Source organism: Amblyomma mixtum, chromosome 4 (assembly GCF_055824585.1).
Source record: "Amblyomma mixtum isolate Tamu chromosome 4, ASM5582458v1, whole genome shotgun sequence".
Classification (NCBI taxonomy): domain Eukaryota; kingdom Metazoa; phylum Arthropoda; class Arachnida; order Ixodida; family Ixodidae; genus Amblyomma; species Amblyomma mixtum.
This window is the reverse complement of record NC_143015.1, coordinates 12,112,079-12,122,755: the sequence shown is the minus strand read 5'-3', so window position 1 is coordinate 12,122,755 and position 10,677 is coordinate 12,112,079. Positions and strand designations below refer to the sequence as shown.

Here is a 10,677-nt window from a genome sequence, read left to right as displayed (position 1 = left end):
CATCATAAGCGGCTCTGTGCATTCTCTGCTTGCTTTAAGAAATGGTAGCAACGCTGGTATTCGCGGAATTCTATGATGAAAGATAGTTAATTTAAAACCTCTTTCCAAAATCATCTCTGCACCCCGAGAAAATACGCAGATTGAAATGCTCCTTGCTTTTACCTAAAGGCTGGTTCCCAAATTTCGTAAGAGTCAGAAACCAGTTTACGCACTCCTTAACGCAAATAGAGTGCGCTTATCAGTAAATGAGAGTTGTCATGCTTCTGGTGATTCTTGCATGAATTGACTACGCTTAGCTGGCTTGAGTTCATAAGTCAAAGTAGTGAACTGTATCTCCTATCAGAGCTGCCAACGGAGAAAGAATATGCCATTTGGTTGCATTTGAGAGGAAAGAGCTACTAAGAACGTTGAAATTGGGGCTTGTTGGTTCATACTTCGGAGCTATAGCGCAAACAGGACAAAGGACCAAGAACGAGGGACCGTTAGCAACATGTCTTGTGCTCTCTTCGGCAGAAAATAAGCCTTGTTTGCGTGTTGTCCTGAGGGTGTGCCCCATAACAGTGCTCAATAATTTATTTGGGTGTTTAACAGCGCCTTATATGTTAACAACTTGAATTACAGTGGTGACATGTAACACAGCCTTCTGAGTACTGCTGATATTTTTGGCACTATTAATAATATATGCTGTACGTGCGAGTTTCAAGAAATCTTCTAATTAAATTATATACCTATGCATTGTTGAGAGCATGAATGTTAAAGTTCGACTTTATTGCCGTTTGGCATGACGTAAATAGCCCCGCTTTGGTTCTCACTCTATTTATCTGCATGGAATGTTTATTATTCCATTCATATAGCTTCTCAAGCACTCATTTTATAACAGGACGCAGTTTAGTGGGATTATCAGATTCTACAATAGCCATTGTGTCATATGCATAAACACTAAATTGTGTTAATGGATATATTCACTACGACATCATTCATAAACACGTTTACCATCTGTGGCCTCAATATGCTTCCGCGAGGAACGCCAGCATTCAAATTCATAAAATAAAAACAAATAGGCTTAATATCAACGTATTGTTTTATGTTGGTGAGAAAGGATTATAGGAGTGGCAATGCAATGCCACAGCCAAGGCTGATTACACTGCTCACGCAGTGTTTGAATGTGCGCGTAGGCTCTTTGGCACAAATGTGAGAGCATGTACGTTCATGCAAGACCACTTAACTTTACGAGGCGGCGTAGTTAATCACGCTCTCCGCAGTCATGCGGACGAACGAAAGAACCTTGCAATGAATATTCGATGAGTTCGGTATGACCACAGGGCCGCGTCCGATTTGTTGTTCCGTCCGCTCATGCAGTCCCATTAAGTAGAACACGAAAAAGCATAAAATTACTCGGTGTCGACAGCAGTTTCAATTGTTCCCTGCCTTGTCGTCCTTTAGCAAGCCCTCGTACATCCCGAGGCTCCAAACTATGCGCAACACCTTTAGTACAGCCGCCACCGCTTGGCGACTTGACGGCTTGACGACTTGACGACTTGACAAGGCGGCTGTGGCGTGAGCAGCACGGACGGCACTCCCACTTACCTGGCTATCCCGGCTCTTTCTTGTGCAGTACCACTGGCCTCGTGTGAGCAACGTCGACTTCAGCGCATGGGAATCGGAGAACCGCATCGACAGTTATCGGCACGCCTGCGCACAAGCTACGCCTGGATAAGCTGTGACGTCAACGCATTTGCATCTATAAAACGTGACGACTGACCGGACGACTTTTTACAAGGCGGCTGTGGCGTGAGCAGCACGGACGGCACTCCCACTTACCTGGCTATCCCGGCTCTTTCTTGTGCAGGTTGGTGCTTTGAAAATTGTGACATAACCGCTCGTTCTGTACTTTAAAGCTGCTACGCCACTGCTGCCATTTTTTGCATGAAACTGTATTTGCATTGAAACCGCGTTCCTCGTGCAATCATGCCAAATAAGGATTTGCTAAGTGCGTTTGAAGATCTGAAGAATGAAATTAAAGGTGACTTGAAAGCTTTCAAAGAATCCCTTGAGCGGGACATCCGCTCAGAACTCAGAGACATAAAAAGCAGCCTGAACTTCATAAGCGAGAAGTACGATGAAATGAAAGATGACCTTAAGAAATCACTTGATGAAAATGAGCATCTGCGAAAGACGAATGAAGCATTGCAAGAGCGATGTGACTGGCTAACAACTCAGACTAAAATCTGCGAGGCACGCTTGGTGCAATGTGAACAATATTCAAGAAATGCTAACATAGAAATCAAAGGTATACCCGTTGAACCGGAGGAGGATCTAGCGGAAATCATGGGAAAAATCGGTAACGTTATTGGCGAAGAAATCTCGGCCTCAGACCTTGATGCATGCCATCGCGTTCCTGTGTATGGAAACCCTTCTGCATTTAACGTTGTTGCCCAGTTCGTCCTCCGCAAAAAAACGCGATGCAGTCCTTCTAAAAGCGAGAAGCAATAAGAACCTTTCCTGCAAATAACTTGGGTTCAAGGAAAAGACACAGGTGTATATAAATGAGCATTTATGCCCTGATCGCAAGCGTTTGCTAGCACTGGCAATCACAAAGAAAAGTGAGGCAGGCTGGAAATTTGTCTGGGTCCGTGGAGGTCAAATCTACGCACGGAAAATGGAAAAGAGCAAAGTGCTAAAGATTATGACCACTGAGGACGTGAACAAAATGACGTAAGTCAGTGCACTAAATCGATGGCTCCTCTTGAAAATGGAGAGTTATCATTTGCTTGCTCCGGTAGCTTTAAACAAGGTTGCCAAGGAACCAAGTCTGAAGATTTTCCATTTGAATTGCCGATCGGTGAACAACAAGAACGATGAAATACAGTCACTTTTCGACTCTTTTAAATTTTTCTTTGAAGTCGTAATGTTCACAGAAACCTGGTATCATGACGAATCGAACTATTTAATTTTAGAGGGCTACACGCATTTTGCCCTCAATAGATCTGACCGCAAAGGTGGTGGCGTTTCAATCCAAGTTTTGAATACTCGCGCAGTTACAGAGGTAAAACAGTTCACTTTATCTACTGCTGACTATGAAATGCAAACTGTTGAGCATGATCGCGAAGTTTACACTGTTTTATATCGCCCCCCAGACGGTAGTTTCGAGAAATGCCTTGATATGCTTGAAAGCCTTTTTGATTATGTGTCCACCAATCACTGGTTTTAGCGGGTGACGTGAACGTTGACATGCAAAGCATCTCGGCCAGACAAACAGAAATTATGTCCCTTTTTGATGCTTACGGACTTTCAAACCTTATCAATACTCCCACTCGCATAACCTGCTCTACATCTTCCTCTCTAGATATCATCGTTACTAACTCGAAAATTTCTAATGCAAAGGCTGGCACACTTCTATCAGACGTAAGTGACCACATTCCAACTTTCGCTTTCATTCCTGCTGCAAGGTCCAATTCTGCCCGACAAAAAGTTTGCAATAACTATCAGCGCATAGATATGATAACCCTGGAACGCTTCCGAACGGATATGTGTGCAGCTAGGTGGGATGATGTGATGCGCTCAAAGGATGCGAATGACGCATACAGCATCCTGGTTAAGAAACTAAAGGCTGTGTACGATAAATGCTTCTTGGTTGATCGTCCTCGCAAACAAAAAGCTAAAAAGCCGTGGTTAACGCAAGACCTACTGCGCAAAATAAAGGTTAAAGAAAAGCTGTTTGCACAGTTTATTAAATCCCGCGACCCGTCAAAGCTAGAGAAATACAAGAAATACCGCAATTCTCTTAACCGAGAGCTGAAATCCGCGAAGTTCAATTACTACAACAGCACTTTCTCATCCATGTCTGGTAAAAATGTGAGTGCGAAATGGTTCCAACTAAACAAACTCTTAAACCGAAATCCCAAATCTCCTGTTACCTCAGTAATGAAAGACGGCATCGTTATTACCGGAGACGATCTCTCAAATGCATTTAATGAACATTTTTCGAGTATCACAAAAACCCTACTTTCTTCCACCGCACCGAATCCCGGCTACGCTTTGCAAACACCAATTGTTGCCGAGTCTATATTCCTTTTCCCCACAACTGAAACTGAAGTCGTAACAGTTTTTAGCAACCTAAAATGTAGCAGTGCAGAGGACAAAGATGGATTCCGCATAAAACCTTTTAAGTTTATTATTGACTTACTTGCTGTACCGTTAACTCACATTTACAACATTGCTCTCGCTACAGGGATCTTTCCGACAGAAATGCAAGTCTCAAAAGTTATTGCCATTCATAAAGGAGGCGACACATCAGAATTATCAAATTACCGGCCGATCTCGATCCTGCCTGTGTTATCAAAGGGTTTAGAAAAAATTATGTGTTCCAGAATAACTAAATTTTTAGATAAGCATGGTGTCCTATCTGACCAACAGTTTGGCTTTAGGCCTAAAAAATCGACAGAGACAGCTTTGATTAAACAAAAAGAACTAATAGTTGAAGCCTTTGAGAAGAAATGCCTGGTCCTTGGCATTTATGTCGATTTTTCAAAAGCCTTCGACTTGCTCAACCATAATCTGCTGCTGCAAAAACTGGAACACTACGGAATTAGGGGAGTCACTTTGTCTCTGCTCAAATCATACTTAGCTCATCGCAGACAAATGGTTTCTCATAATAACAAGTTATCTAGCCTTGAGCCACTTCTCTCTGGTGTTCCCCAGGGCAGCATAATGGGGCCCTTACTTTTTCTCTTATTTACATTAATGACATCTTTTCTACCCCTGCCGTTGACCTTGTGGGCTTTGCTGATGATATTACAGCACTGTTGTCGGGTAGCACAGAAGCCGAATTATTTTCGCGAGCAAATAAGTTTCTGGAATATCTTCACGAGTGGTCAAGAAATAATCATCTAAAAGTTAATTCTGAAAAAACGAAGGCCGTCTTATACCAAACAAGAAACAAAACTGTTCACACCAATTTCACCCTATCATTAGGAGGCAAAACAATTGCAATCGTGAAAAACATAAAATGCTTAGGAGTTATCTTCTCAGAGTGTCTCACCTGGGACGAACAGGTCAATCATGTTCAGAAAAAACTGAATCGCTTCAACGGTCTTATTTGCCAACATAGGGACACACTTCCGTCTCGAGTAAAGGTCCTCATTTATCAAGCATTCTTTCTCCCATCACTGACTTACTGTCTCACAGTTTGGGGAACGACGACCCAGCACAACATATCCAAACTAATAACAGTACAAAAGCGGGCAATTAGACTCACAGCAAACGTATCGAGGCAGACCCACACACATCCATACTTCATTAAATTTGGCATTCTAAAGTTCACTTCTTTGTTTCCTTTCAGATTGCTATCAATGTACAAAACTGCGGTTTTTACTAACAATGAAACCACTCTCTCACTTCTAAAAATGTCTCGCTATTCAACCGTCTACGATACCCGCTCTCATTTTCCTTGGTCACTGCCTCTTTGTCGTGCCAAATACGGTATGCAATCTTTATCTTTTATTCTGTCGAAATACCTAAACATTTTAGAAAATAACAACATATCGCTAAAATGCATCACGGTAAAGAGCTTAAAAACCATTTTGTATCTTTTTGAAGACATTTAATTACAACTTGTTCCGAACTGTGATTAAAGCTGTAACACGTGTGAATTCTGCTGTTGTACACCTGGTTGATGAGATGCTTTTGGTTTTTTGAGTATTTATGACGCTTTTTGTTGTGATTGTGATACTAATGTTTAAGTGCCACTGTAGATATTATATTCATGTTGATACTTTATTTATTGTTTTCGAGTGCCTCACCTGTAGCTGTCTTGTAAACTAACAACTGGGGCAATACGTTGCCTCAGCAGTGTGGGCGCAGGGTGCCTCTCAAGCTGCATTCAAGCAGCTTTTTTCCCTGCGTCCTCTCTCTCCCAGTAATACTTGTACTTGTACCACTGTAATACTTGTAATACTGTAATACTGTAAGTAATACTTGCACCACTGAGAGCGAGAAATAAACTTCAACTTCAACTTCAACAAGCCTACATCCTGAGGCGCCATCTGTTCGTTCTCGAAAGAAGCTTGAAGAACGGCGAACAAGTCTCGCCGCGTGGTCTGGTGCAGTCCAACGCCTAAATGTGTTCTTATACCGCGTGTCCGCCCTACACTAAGCCTCGCCCTAAGCTTTCCCTGCTTCCCTGGCTGTAGCAGCTACAGTAAAAAGTTAATAATGTTTTTTTTTTTAATATTTCTCGGTGCCTCATATATGTTGCGTTATTCTTCCCGATGACTGGTGACATCCCTGCCCGAAGAAGGCCGTCTCCTAACAGTGTTATGGCATGCTGCTTCTATGAAGCAATGAAAAAGGTTGTTCTAAAGCCTGCTGCTGCACTTCACTTCGGACAAGCTTCTGAGCCGACAATAGAGAGTTTTAGAATTGAGGACACAAGATTCTGGGCCCCCAAGCCGCGTTGCGTTGTTGCTCTTGGGTTTAGAGGAGGAGCAGAGTTTGTGAATTGGGTCAAACGCAGACAGCGTTGGGTCGAGCGCTGGTTACGCCACAGTGGGGAAAATAAAAAGGTGCTTGAAAGCAACAAAAAAGAGCTTTTATTGCAAATGAAAAGAATGTATTTTTGAGCAAGAAGAGCGAGCAATAAAAACTTATAAGTGTAATCGTTCTGTTAGTACAACGAATCAAGTAAATGATTTTAAGGCAAGCAAAGCCAATCGCAGCCAAGTGCTCTTAAATTGTATTTTTTTTTGGCGATTTAGTTTAAAACTGCGAGTTCAGCTGTGTAAAATGGCAAAAATCGGTCTAAGAACAGCAAGTTTCCTCTGCGATCATCTGCTGTACGGTGATTTCGCGATTTCTCGTCAGTCGCGAGGGTGACCCAAGACGACTTGGGGACCCACGCTAGTTTTCGATATTTGGGTTTTGGGTTAACGCGAACGCAAGAGCCCAAGACTCGCTTAGGTTCTGCGCATGCGCACTTGCGACCGGCAATTCTCTTGGGCCCCAAGGCGCTTGGGCCCCCAATTCTAAAACTCTCCAATTTGTGGCTACAGCTCCAAGAGCTGTGTACGCGCCTTTAACAACGTGCTTCAACGGCTGCCTTGCCGGCATTTATGTATGCAGATTCCGGTGCACATAATATTTTTGGCTGAATTTGTCTCACAATAATTCTACCGACAACAGCAGGCACGTCGGCTTTCAAAAACTCCTGCCGATTTCTTTCGGGCAGGTTTCTCAGTCCATCAGCTTATTTCTTCACAGCTATAGAACTTAATCTTGCCTGTCGCCTTGACGAAAGAGCAAATTTTTATTTGTACAATTTTTGTTCGTTCACATTTACAGCGGTCGCTCTTTGATCCTCTTTTGCTTGTGGTCTCGTTACTTAAGCCATAGCTTCGAGTCTCCACTCAATTCTTAACCGTTTGCAGAGCACCTGCAGGGACAGAGTGTAGCCACGGAGCCCGAGCGGAGCGTGATAATGCCGAGGCTTTATTAGCTCTATTTTTTACAGTATGCTTTAAATCTGCATCATGAAAGGAAAGTTTTATTTTTTCAAAATATATCCCATAACCCAACAAGGTAAAGCACTTGTATATTTGAAGTTATCTCGGCCTGTCTTTCTTCTGTGGCATCTGAAAAAGAAAAGACAGCATAATACACTAAATCTATGAAAAAAGTCAGCCTATAATAAACACAAAAAGTTTGTGGAGTATTGGTTGCCACCCTTTACGTATCGCTTCTCTGCATGCACGAAAATATCATGAGAATAAGCTTCCTCAGCAAAAATACCAACACACTTAACCTGTGATAGCAGCGCACAAACAGTCCGTAAGAGGCATTTACAGCAAAGTTAATTCTAATTCAATTATACACAGTTCAGCAGACAAATTGAATTGCAATCATTTTGTCCGTTATTTTCAAAGGCAAATCCGCACAAAGAGCCCATAATGTTCTCTGTCACGCCCGTTTTTACCAGGAATATTGCCGATAGAAAACAGGCGTGACAGAGAACATATTTGAAAATTCACTATAGAAAATGATGAACAGAATGGTTAAAGAAATCAATTATCCTGCTCTGTCCCTCCAATGTTACCAGCAACGGCACACTGGTGTGCCCAGCCTGGCCATCGCGCTATAGTGATCCTCAGTAATCTAATACAAGCTGCGCGTTTCCCTCGGTAATTCCCTCAAGCAGACGTGATTCTGCAGTGTTGTCTTCGAAGGTAGGCTTCCTCCATTGCAAGCGTGATGAACTTGAATTGAATGTCGAGGATAGCTCGGTGCTTAGTCAGAACATCCACGCCTAAGAACACGTCTGGGGGACATTGCGGCAGGACGATGGACTCGCAGAGTAGGGGCGTCCCCTGACCCTTTCTCACGCGGCGCATTGCCCTGAAGGTGAAACTAGGTAGCCTCCAGTGGTGCGAATTGCAGGATTGTCCCATGTAGTGGAAAGTTGATTGAACTGAGCCGCAAATGGTCTTCTGGGAAAAAGTCCGCTCCCACTAACACAGTTACCGTGTGACCATCGATAGCTACTTCAAGGTCAATGATTCATGTGCTCGCTTTGCAAGTTGATCTTTGAGTACGGCCTCGGCTTCTTCTGGGACTATGATCGTGCCTGGTGTACGTCGTGGTGATTTCCCTGGGGTGCGGCGTCATTCTAGGGCGGGTCGTGTCGGGGTCAAGGTTGCTTTTGTATGCAGTGTCGGCGTATTGGGGCGGCCTTTTTATGCGGCGAGGTCGCTGGAGGACCCTTGGGGTTTCGGTCGTGAGTAAGCTCACCTTCAAATGTTGCTGTCCTTAGTTGGCGCCATGGAGGCTGGGGAACTTCTGCGGAGGGCCTCTGCATGGCTGCGGCTTGGTCATGTGTAGCGTGCGGTTGACACCGACATTGAGCGGGACCGACGGATCGGCAGGTGTTCCTCTCTACGGCGGTAATCGTCGATCTCCTGGGTTCACTTTCCGGGGCGTAGTTGTGGAGCGTCAAAGGAAAAGCCACAATGCCCAGTTCGCATGTTTTTGCAGTTCCGTTTACGTAGCCGGGCTCACCACAGTGGAAGCAGGGTAGGCGACGCTGTTTGAGGGTTCTCCAGTGGTCCGCTTTCATTCGCTGGGCAGCGGGCGGGCGTCGGTGGTCGTCGAGGCGGACGGTAGGGTTTTTGACGCCTGCTAGCCGCACGTCTTTGGCTACGTACTGCGGTGGCGTACGGCATGGCGTGGGGCACTGCGGTCGAGGCTGTCGTCTCAGGGACGGCTAAAACCTCGTGGACTTCACGAACGACGTCCGTTAGTGATACGACGCAAGGTGAAGAAGGTAGAATTTGCCGTACCTTATCCTGGACTACCTCCCGAGTAACTTCGTTGGGGTGGGATCTGGGTGGCCGCGAGAGGAGATATGTAGCCTGTCGTTTCAGCGAGCTCCCGCAACTAGGGTCCTCTCCATGGTGGCCGCTTCCGCAGCTAATTATTGTAGAGTCTTTCGTGTACTACGGACCAGACCGGTGAAAAGACTCTCCTTGACACCTCGAATTAGAAATATACCTGCGCTTAAAAGACACGGACTGAAAGAAAGAGACACACACCAGCGCTTTGTGTGTGTGTCTCTTTCTTTCAGTCCGTGTCTTTTAAGCGCAGGTATATTTCAATATGGTAAACCAACTCGCCCAAGAAACCACTCTGCGAATTAGAAAGCCCGCCTTGTTCTCTCCGCTCGTGTGGGATGTGCGCGTCGAGAGAAGCGTTTTGATATCTTCAACGCTCTCAGCCATCGCCCCATTTTAGTGTGTATTTCGTGCTTGCCGCAGAAACCCGTCTCTTTCATTGGAGGCGGTGCTACTGAACGTCTCCTGTAGCTTTGTCCTTAACATCTCCTAGGTCGTCAGGGTAAGCTTGTGTTTTTTAAACCGACAATAAAGCTTTCTGGAAGGTCTTAATGAAATTGTTTCTCAAAATGAGCACTCCCTTGTGGGCGCCAATTCGAGCAGTCTGAATGATAATGGTTACAGAATTTGTGCACACTAATGACAGACCCTTTCTACCGTCGTTTTGGAGACGGATGATAGTGAATTTTTATGGAGCAAGAGCATCTGCGGCCAAAGGGCGCCACGGCACAAGGCATTTTCGTTTGCTCAAGGTGGGGTACAAGATCCATTTCCCAAGCATTTCACCCTGTTTAAGCCCAGCACCAGGCCAGGAGAAAGCTTGTACCCATTGTATCACCGGTAGGTACCCGCCGGCACTGGGGGTCGAACCCCGCACCTCCCGCCGGCGAGGCGGATGCTGGTAGCGGGCGGACACGGTTTAGAGGCACTCGCTCTGTTTGTGCTTTTTTTTTGTTCAACGCTAACAGGAGACCGATTTTCACTGTGCTGCTGCTTCGGGTTGCCCTTCTTCGCGCTGTGCTCTTTCGTCTTCGCCGCAAGTTTCCAGTCTTGAAGTGAAACGCAACACCACTCTCCACAGTTTCAGTGCAGCAGCTGATAGTACTGAATAATATTGTGCTGCTCCTATATATGCTGTTTTTGGGGTGAAGCGAGTTTGTGGCTTCGCAGAAGGAGCTTAAAACACTCTGTGCCAAGCAAGCCCTTGTGTATGCCAGTGGGTGATCACATCCGAAAAGTGCTTCAGCGCCGCTGAAAAGGACTACTCGACGGAAGAAAATGCTCTACTCAGCGTAAC

At 45.0% G+C, this 10,677-nt stretch overlaps 1 protein-coding gene across 1 annotated transcript in view; it reads right to left on the bottom strand.

Annotated features, from left to right (window-relative positions):
- Nucleotides 1-7,463: 7,463 nt before the first annotated feature.
- The window catches only part of LOC149345717 (uncharacterized), a 77,826-nt gene continuing 74,612 nt past the window's right edge, over nucleotides 7,464-10,677 (bottom strand). Inside the window, exon 10 of the mRNA XM_089586214.1 lies at nucleotides 7,464-7,628. The gene's annotated coding sequence lies outside the window, so the exon portion shown is untranslated. The remainder of the gene's footprint in view (nucleotides 7,629-10,677) is intronic.